At 45.0% G+C, this 10,000-nt stretch overlaps 1 long non-coding RNA gene across 2 annotated transcripts in view; it reads left to right on the top strand.

Annotated features, from left to right (window-relative positions):
- Positions 1-10,000, top strand: part of LOC135090173 (uncharacterized) — a 115,036-nt gene that overhangs the window by 32,049 nt on the left and 72,987 nt on the right. Inside the window, exons 3-4 of one of the 2 annotated variants that reach the window (XR_010261807.1) lie at positions 3,351-3,413; positions 4,017-4,796. This is a non-coding gene — a long non-coding RNA (uncharacterized LOC135090173). Of the gene's footprint in view, positions 1-3,350; positions 3,414-4,016; positions 4,797-10,000 lie in introns of those variants that run through there. The other variant, XR_010261806.1, reaches the window with a different exon arrangement.

Genomic DNA, 10,000 nt, shown 5'->3' on the forward strand with positions numbered 1-10,000 from the left:
CACACACACACACACACACACACACACACACACACACACACACACACACACACACACACACACACACACACACACACACACACACACCATAAGGAAGAGTGCAGGACAACACTAGGTAATATTCTTGACACCTCCTTCATTACCTGGAGTCTGGGGAGGGGCGGTGGAGGGAGCAAGTGTCACGCTTGTCAGGTGTGTTCAGGTGAAGGTGAGGTGAGGTGAAGGTGAAGGTGGCACTGGATGTTTTATTACACTTATGACTTATCTTGCCTTTTTCAAGATGTACGTCTTATTTTGTTAGGATGTTTTATTTTTTATTATTTTTATTTATTTTTTTTATCAGTATGTGTTGTGTTTTTTTAACTAGTTCGTGTTGTTTTGATTGGTATGTCGTTTTTCTTATCAGTGTGACGTTTTTATCAGTTTTTTTCTTCTTTCTTATTTGTCTTCTTTGACTTTTTTTTTTTTTACCAGTTTAAGTTTATCATTCTTTATATTTTCATTTGGATGTCTTTTTGTTTTACCCGTGTATATTTTTTACCAATTTTTTTCTACCAGTATATATTAAATCTGTGCTTTATCTGTGTTTTTATTTTATTTCACACATATATCTTCTATGATTTCTTTTTCTGTCACTATAGGTATGTCTTTTTTGTTTTTTCTTTTGTTACTTTTTTCTTTCCTTCTTTCTTCCTCTCTTTCGTTCTTCCCCTTCCCTCTTTCAATCAGTATACGTCCTAATTTTCACCACGTCCCTGCATCATCATACCTTCACGCCCTGTCTACGTCACTCGCTGGATGTGTTTCAAGTGGCCAGCATTTCAAGGGCGCAGTGCATCGTGCTCCCAAACACCTCCCGTGCTCCGCGTGGCAGGTGGTGGTGGTGTGTGTCACGTGTGTGTAAAAATGTGTCACGTATTGCGAGGTGTTGCAGGGAAGGCCGTCACCACCACCACCACCACCATCACGTATCGAAGTATCTTGCACGGTATTGATGGTGTGTGTGTGTGTGTGTGTGTGTGTGTGTGTGTGTGTGTGTGTGTGTGTCCACTTTGTCGAGCGCACAAAATATGTATTAGATGCTCGGACATGCACCGCCGCCGCCGCCGCCACCACCACCACCACCACCACCACCACCACTACCACTACCACACACCACACTTCACGCTCCAGACCCTTCACCGCACCACACTCCTTAAAGCTTCTTCATTCCTCCCTTCTCTCGCTCTTTTCTCTCTCTCTCTCTCTGTCTCTCCTTTCTCTCCGTGTTCCTCTCCCCTTCTTTCTTTCTTTTCCTGCTCTTCTTCATTCTTTCCTTCCATACCATCTTCCCCTCGACTTGCCCTTCCTCTATCCTTCTTCTTCTTCCTCTTTCTCCTTCCATCTCACCCTTCTCTCTCTTTCCCTCCTTTTTTTTTCCCCTCTCTTTCCTCTCTCTTGACATTCCTGCCTCCTCTTCCTCCCTCCCCTCCTCTCTCTTTCCATCTCTTTCCCCAACCCTTCCCTCCTCGATTCCTTTTCATCTCTCCTTCTCTTATTTCCTCTTTCCATTTCACCTTCTTCCCACCCTCTCCTCTCCTTCCCTTTTCCCCTCCTCCTCTTCCTCTCCTTTCCACCATCTTTCTTTTTTTCCATCTCTTTCCCCTATTTCCCTCTCTTGCTTCCCACCTCTCTCCCTCTTTTTTTTTCTCTTCCTCGATTTCACCATCTCCTTGCCACCCTCTTCTCTCCTCACCCTCTCCCTCCCTCACTTTCCATCTCTCTCCCATCCTTCCCACACACACCCTTTCTTCTTTCCTACCTTCCATCTCGCCCTGTCCTCCTTACCACTTTCCCCTCTATTTCCTTCCCTCTTACCCTCCTCTCTCTTCCCACTTCTCTTCTCTCTCCTTCTATTTCACCCTCAGACTCTTTTCCCCATTCTCTCTCTCTCTCTCTCTCTCTCTCTCTCTCTCTCTCTCTCTCTCTCTCTCTCTCTCTCTCTCTCTCTCTCTCTCTCTCTCTCTCTCTCTCTCTCTCTCTCTCTCTCTCTCTCTCTCTCTCTCTCTCTCTCTCACCAAGGTGCTCCTCGCAGGGCTCCACCTTTCGCTCTCTAGGGATTTTGGGAGCAGGGAGCGTGCATGTGACACGACACGCTGCTCCCTTCAATGGTTTTTATCACACTGTATACTCTGCACGGCTTGGCGGCCTTTGTTTGCCTGCCACCTTTATAAACTTGCCTTTTGATGTTGCTGTTATTTCTTTGCTTCAGTATATTGCCAATGTGATTTTTTTTTATTTATTTATTTATTTTATTTTTTTATTTTTTATTTTATTTTTGTGAGGGTTTCGCTTTTGTTAGTGTGTGTGGTTTTTGAAGGGACGTATCTGATGAATGTGTGTCGGTATATATATATATATATATATATATATATATATATATATATATATATATATATATATATATATATATATATATATATATATATATATATATATATATTCTCTCTCTCTCTCTCTCTCTCTCTCTCTCTCTCTCTCTCTCTCTCTCTCTCTCTCTCTCTCTCTCTCTCTCTCTCTCTCTCTCTCTCTCTCTCTCTCTCTCTCTCTCACACACACACACACACACACACACACACACACACACACACACACACACACACACACACACACACACACACACACACACACACACACACACACACACACACACACACACACACACACACACACACACACACACACCAGCCATCTCTTACGACACAAGATTTCATCCTTCAGTGAGTCTTGTCCCTCTGACCCTGTATTTTTCCTCCTCCTCCACTCTCTCTCTCTCTCTCTCTCTCTCTCTCTCTCTCTCTCTCTCTCTCTCTCTCTCTCTCTCTCTCTCTCTCTCTCTCTCTCTCTCTCTCTCTCTCTCTCTCTCTCTGTATATTGACTTATTGTCGTTCTCCTCGTTCTCGTCCACCATCACTATCTCCTCCTCCTCCTCCTCCTCCTCCTCCTCCTCCTCCTCCTCCTCCTCCTCCTCCTCCTCCTCCTCCTCCTCCTCCTCCTCCTCCTCCTCCTCTTTCCTACCCTTCTTCTGTCCTTTCTCTTGTTCCTCCTCCTACTTTTCTTTAATCTTCTCCTCAATACTTCTCTCCATTTACATCGAAACTTCAAACAGTGGACTTGACTTGAATCATTAACATTTCCATAACTATAGTTGGTCTAAGAATCCATTAATTTCAACTATTCTACGACTCTTTTAATTGGTTTGGGATTCCGACAGTTTCTGTTGGGTGGGAAATAGACTGCAGCCAATAAGTAGGGTGGTGGTCGTATTGTTTGGTAGGTGATATATTTATTATATGGTGTTTGTATTTCAGGGTGAGTAGTTACAAGTCTTGGGGATGTTGGAAGGACGGATTGGAGTGTTAAGTTTTAAATATGTAAGTATTGATTGTTATTATTGTTCTTTTCTTTTTTTCTTTTACTACTACTACTACTACTACTACTACTACTATCATCATCATTATTGTTTTATACAGGTCCAACATCCTTTTCTCATATTCACGCGACCCCATGCTCTTAATTGGAAAAGGTAGAGTGGCAGCTTCTCTTTTTTCATCATTTTTTTCTTTATGGCCTCCTTGACTCGCCAGCCATCCATCATATTCAAGTCCTTGTTCCGTCTGGCAGTGATTTATCCAGCACCTCTCCCCGCAATACTTTAGCAGGAAGACTTATTTTGAGCCTACAATCAGGTTCCCTAAGTACCAGGGGGAGGAGGCTGCATCGGGCCGTTGTGAGGTGACAGTGATGGATCCTCAGGAGGGGCAAAGGCGCGGCTCTGGGGTCCGGGTTGCGTGCGTGTGTGTTGTGTTGTGTCGTGTTCTGTCCTGTTGTGTTGTGTTCCATTAGCGTGTTACTTTCCCCATTAGCGTGTTACATTCCCCATCGCATGACAAGTGTTGCAGAGCTTCATTAATTCTGGGAAGCTTTTTTTTTTTCATAGATGGTTTATTTTTGATTTCTGTTCTTTTTTTGGGTAGGGTGGAGAGAATCACGAAGGATCGCAAAGGAAGAACAAACAACAACAGACGTGCTGGTGCGCACGAAGCTGTTTGTGGTCAACTACAGTATCTGATATAGAGTAAGAGACGCAGGACAATAAAGGTGAACGGTAAAAATATATTCAGGGGAAAAAGTCCTGGTAATTATCTCTCCCATAAAAGAAGAAGAAGAAGAAGAAGAAGAAGAAGAAGAAGAAGAAGAGGAAGAAGAAGGAAAATAAGAGGTCTATTAAATGTTACAGGCGAAAACAAGCAAAATTATTAATTTCTTTCACCTGCTACATATTCATTATTTTTTCATTAATTAAAAAAAAGTGCGGAGCTCTTAACTCTAACTGCAATAGGCTTTCAGTTTTCTTAGAGTATTGCGGTGGAAGCTTGAATTGTGATTCCGAAAGACACCACAGGTAGCAGGAGGAGTGATGAAGTTCAAATTTTTCATTACCTGTAGACAATCAGCAGCAGCTATGGCTTGATATAAAGGAGTTAATCTGTGCATTAATTCCTACTCACTTTGTTGACAGAATTCACTGGACTTTTTGAGATCACTGGGTCACCTGTACACAGAGGTGGGGAAATTCTGGCGCGTCACATAAAACATTCAAAGCGAACATAAGAGTGAACGTGAAATCAAGTAGAATGTTGGAGTTTGATCAGTGTGCTCGCCTGCCTGTGACGCGCCGGGAAATGGCCGCCACTGACATGCTGATTGCGCTGTAATTTTTCATCAATGGCCCGGAAAGCTGCCGCTGTGCTCATTGGGGGTGGGGGTGTAGGCAGAGGCGGGATTGGGGCGGGGACGAGGCTGGGATGGGGTGGGGGAGGGGTTTGAGATGGGCGGGGCTGGGCGGGGCTGGACGGGTGAAGGGGGAGGGGAAGGGACTGGGCGGGGGCAGCAGCTCTTACCGTTCGTAATGGTGTGTTGAGGTGGAGCACCGGAGCGAGGGATTAATACATATGACATCAAAGGGTTGAAAGACCTGCGTCCCAGGGGCACTGCCGTAATATCCTTCAAGTATTGTCCCTCCTCCCCCTTCATCCACCCTCTATAGTGAAGGAAATTTTACGCTTCACTGCCAACTCCGCCTGTAAATTGCTTTGTGCCGCTCAGGCCACCGAGGCGACGCCGGGACGCTGACGGCCTGGAATTGGCGCCCCTCCCCCAGCGCGCCCTCGCCCCGCCCGCCCTGATAACGTGATAACTTTATGTAAAACTGACGATTACTCCCGGCATTTCCTGCTGGCAACGCAATGTGCAGGCTTTGTGCTGCCTCCCCACATTCCTGCAAACCTGCTTAGCTGCAGCACTATGTGTAGGCTTAGGGCTGTCTTGTCAAACACTTCTGCCCGCACCTCCACTACTTTCAAAAGGCTGTATTTGAAGTTACATGGGTTTCTTGAAGGTGTTTATTTATTTATTTTCTTATGGTTCTAGTGGCAGATTAGCATGACTTATACGTTAAGAACTAGAGAAACTCTTTGAAAATCCAACTAATCGTCTCTGTGGCCTTTGAAAACAGTCGTGGTGAGAGAGCACAGCGTTTCTGAATACGGGACTTAGCTGCACCACTGTATAGGCTTAACTGCACCACTGTATAGGCTTTGTGATGCATCCCAGCACTCTTCCAAACCAGTTTCCTGCACCAGTTCTGCACCTCGAGAGACAAGTGAGGAAGATCTCTCTCCTGTGACCCATTTACCGTGACAAAGGAAGAGTAAACAAGAGAAGGGGAGGCAGAGACCGTTTCTATTCTCCTAACCTTTCCCCTCTACATGCTCCCTCCTCGTCCTCCTGGCCCTTCCTCCTCCTCCCGCTGCTTCTCTCTCCCACGTGATGACCCCTCCAAGTCCAAATTACCGAAGATGAGCGTCTGAATCAACAGTTTCCGTGGAGCGCCGAGAGCAGGGACCCCTCGCCACCCTAATAAGGCTCTTTGTAAACAGTCTTGGACCATTTTTCAGAGGCGGGTTTCGAAGTTATTATCACGACCCAAAATTAATCTTGTGGCGGAGTTTCGGTACAGGTCGAGTCGTGGAGTCGTGGGGTTCGTCTCATTATCTCGCTGCGTCAACAGAGTGGCGGCCAGCGAGTCGTGGCCCCCAGCGGTCTTAAGATATGAGGAGAGTGGAAGAAGGGAGGGGAGTTAGTGCAGGGGGAGGAGGGAGGAATAGAGTAAAGGAGAGGCGGAAGAAAGGAGAGGTCTGGGGGGTTTACTGCTGGAGTGAAGAATAGAAGGGAGGGAAAAAGGAGAGGGGTGAGGGAGTAACTAAAGACAAGAGAGCGGGAATAGGGGAGGGAGGGGCGGAAGAAACGAGAGGAGGGGAGGGGGTTATTGCAGGGAGGAAGGTTAATAGGAGGAAGGAGGAAAGGAAGAAAGGAGAGGTGGGTATTGCAGGGAGAGGGGTGATAGGAGGAGGGGAGAAAAGGAGAGGAAGGGGGAGGGACAAATGCCACAGGGAAAGCGTATCATAGGCAGTTCAGTCTTTACGTAAATTTATGAAGGGATAGTCTTTGAGAAGATACTGATATGCAGCAATGGATAGAGGGAGAGAGAGAGAGAGAGAGAGAGAGAGAGAGAGAGAGAGAGAGAGAGATGAGAGAGAGAGAGAGAGAGAGAGAGAGAGAGAGAGAGAGAAACCCATTTGTATTTTAAGGATATTTATGTTGTATCATGTAGTTTTGTACACCTTAAGTCGTAATTTACAAGTACAGTCATAGATATTTTTACTGTGTTTAGTGATTTCCCTATAAGTCTCTCTAAGTCTCCTGATGAGTTAAAACCCTTTCACTGCAAAATGAAACAATCGGCAGGACCAGAAGTAATGCGTTAAATCTTTATAGGCCTCTGAAAGAAAGGAAGGTGTTAAAAGAACAGATTTTTCAGTTTCTAGCAATTTTTATGATTGTCAGTGGCTGTAGAACAAGTAAAGATGTCTCAGAGTGGTTAATGATTAAGAAAAGATGTACCGAGTAGCAGTGAAAGGGTTAATCAACTGTCAGGTCCTATAAGAAAAGTCTCAGCGGCAGAAGTGAGTGCAGGTTACTTGACTTCTGTCCACAAGTGAACTCGTTTTCTTCACCTGTACCATTAGACACTTCTCGTGATTTTTTTTTTGTATATTCTTTTTTCACAATTCTCCTTCAGGACTGGTATTTTCAGTGGCCCCTTTTTTATTTTATATATTTATTTTGCCATCTTGTTGCCCTTGGCCAGAACTCCTCTTGCGTAAAAATAAAGAAGAAAAGTTTAGTCTTGGCTTCCTTATACCGCCTCCATCCCTTAATGAAGACCACGTATGAGACAACAGCCAGCGAATCTTCACTCCATACATACACACATACAGTAGTCGGCGCCTCTCGACGTGATCGCGAGCAAAACAATGTGCGTAAAATTACTTCTGTTCCTGAAAATGGCCAAACTACAAGACATGAGAAATTGATACTTGTTATGAATACATATTAACTAACCTCCTATTTACTGATGGGGTAGCCTTTCCGTTTTCGTACCTCCATCAAGCGACTGGGGAGAGAGTCTGCCAGCTTCTCCACAGTTTCTTGTGACACACTGCTCCACGCCCGACGAAGTGCACATTCTAATTTGGGCAATGTTGATGTGTCCTCGTTTCTCAGCTTGCACTTCACGATGCCCCACAGATTTTCGATGGGTGACATGTCCGGGCTGTTAGCTGGCCAGTCTGGAATGCATTCCACTTGGCTTGAAACAAGCCATTCTTTGACGATGTGCGCGGTGTGGCACGGAAGCGCCGTCCTGCTGCAGCACCTCACCACCAGTCGCTGCGAAACAGTCAGCCAGGACGACTGTCTAACAAGCTGAGATACACATCTTTGGTGACTGACTGACCCTCTTAGGGAAGATGTGTAAGTCAGCCACGCCCCCCGTAAGAGAACGCACCCCACGCCATGAGGGAGGGAGGGTGCTTCACAGACTTGGCGGTGAACTTGGAATCGTGCTGGTCAGAGCCTTTTCGGCGCCACTCCTTCTTCCCTTTCGTGTCACTGACCTTGAACGTGGCTTCATCAGTCCACAAGACACGCCTCCACTCATCTAAAGTCCATGTACTGTATTTCTGAACGAAAGCCAGGCCTCTTTTTCCGATGCACCTCGGAAACAAAAGGCTTGTTACGAGCGCGCATTTTTCGATAGTTTAGCTTGGTTTGGATATTCTTCTGGATGGTACGCACACTAACATCCTGGAGGGAGCATGGGATTCTGTTCCTTAAGCTGTCTTGCTGTGAGGTGAGGGTTTTGGTCTAGCTGACGCTTGATGTGGGCCAGAGTCCTGCCACTAATCTTTGGGCGCCACCCACCACCATGTAAGTGGTGAGGAATCTCACGCTCTCCCGAGGACTTAAATTTAACAATGAGGCGGCGCACTGTCACTGGCTTCACACCGGTCTGATGACTTATTTTCCTTGGTGCTGAGGCCTAATTTATAGCACTCGATCACTCGCACAATATTATCCTCACTTGTGTAAGCTTTTGACATGACGGGAAATATTACGAGCCTGTTTAATAATCCTTGCAGTAGGTCGCGGAGGCAGTACGGGTGGTGGCACGTGCGAGAAGAAACACGACCACTCAAGACAAACGTAATCAACACTGACAGCTGTTGTCATTTAAATTAACGGCCAAGAATTCGAAATGTTGCCATATAGTCATTTTTCCCCGGGCGGTCTCCCGCGCTGGGTAATATGCAAAAATAATAGTCACGCAAGATTGTCCCGCGCTGCTCACCGCGATCACGTCGAGAGGCGCCGACTGTATATACATACTTTACTGAGGCGTATACATATTATATTTGTTAAGTTTGTATATTTCTTAAGGTAATAGATACTATTGGGATATACACGTACGTACACACATACATATAAAAGTACACCAAAAAAATCGTAAATATATTAAGAAAAAAAAAAAAGATTTTTGTATATTGCTTAGGAAAAGGCATATTTCATTCATAATACGCTCGCTCACACACACACACACACACACACACACACACACACACACACACACACACACACACACACACACACACACACACACACACACACACACACACACACACACACACACACACACACACACACACACACACACACACACACACACACACACACACACACACACACACACACACACATAAAAACCAAAAAATCGTAAATGTATTAGGAGGAAGAGGATTTTGTATATTACTTCGGAAAATACTTAAGTTTCATACATCAATTAGTAAATGTATCAGGAGAAAAAAAGGCTGTATATTATATACTAAAAAAAAAAGTCCCATGTACTACCACCAACACACCTTCGCTCTCAAGTGTACCCAGATTATTAAAGTTATACCCGTGGTCTAATTTAACCTTATTTAGGAGAGCCTGACAACTTTAAGCTTACCGCGGAGGAGGAAGGAGGAGGGAGGAGGGACGAAAGAGAGGCAGAGAAGGAGGGAGAGATGGGATGGAGGAGAAGGAAGAGGAGAAAACTTTAGCTACGTGCTTTAATAGATCGCCTGTAATTTTTTTTTTCTCCCTGGCAAGTTTTACGCCGCTTATATAAGTTAGTAAATTCTTAACTCTGCGGACAAACTTGGCGTTGGCGAAAATTCTACTATATTAAAATCGAACGAGCGGTGTGACGGAGGCGCCTTCCGTTATATTGAGTTGCGCCATGAGACGAAACGAGTCGAGGCAGTGAGAGGGAGAGAGGGACGTATTGAAGGTTGACAAACAAATGGGTGTGACTGAGGTAAGAAGGGAAGGAAAAAAAGGGTGGGGGGAATATGTTAAGATAAACATTGAAAGAAGAAGGAAAAAATGTTTAAAGAAGGAGAGGATAGGTAGTAGTACAGAGGTGAAGTTAGAGGAAGAAGGGAGAAGAAATGGATGAGAAAATATGTAAAAAAAAAAAAGAGGAAATGGAAGAGAAAAAAAAAAAGGAATAAGG

This window comes from Scylla paramamosain, chromosome 3 (genome assembly GCF_035594125.1).
Source record: "Scylla paramamosain isolate STU-SP2022 chromosome 3, ASM3559412v1, whole genome shotgun sequence".
In the NCBI taxonomy this organism is placed as follows: domain Eukaryota; kingdom Metazoa; phylum Arthropoda; class Malacostraca; order Decapoda; family Portunidae; genus Scylla; species Scylla paramamosain.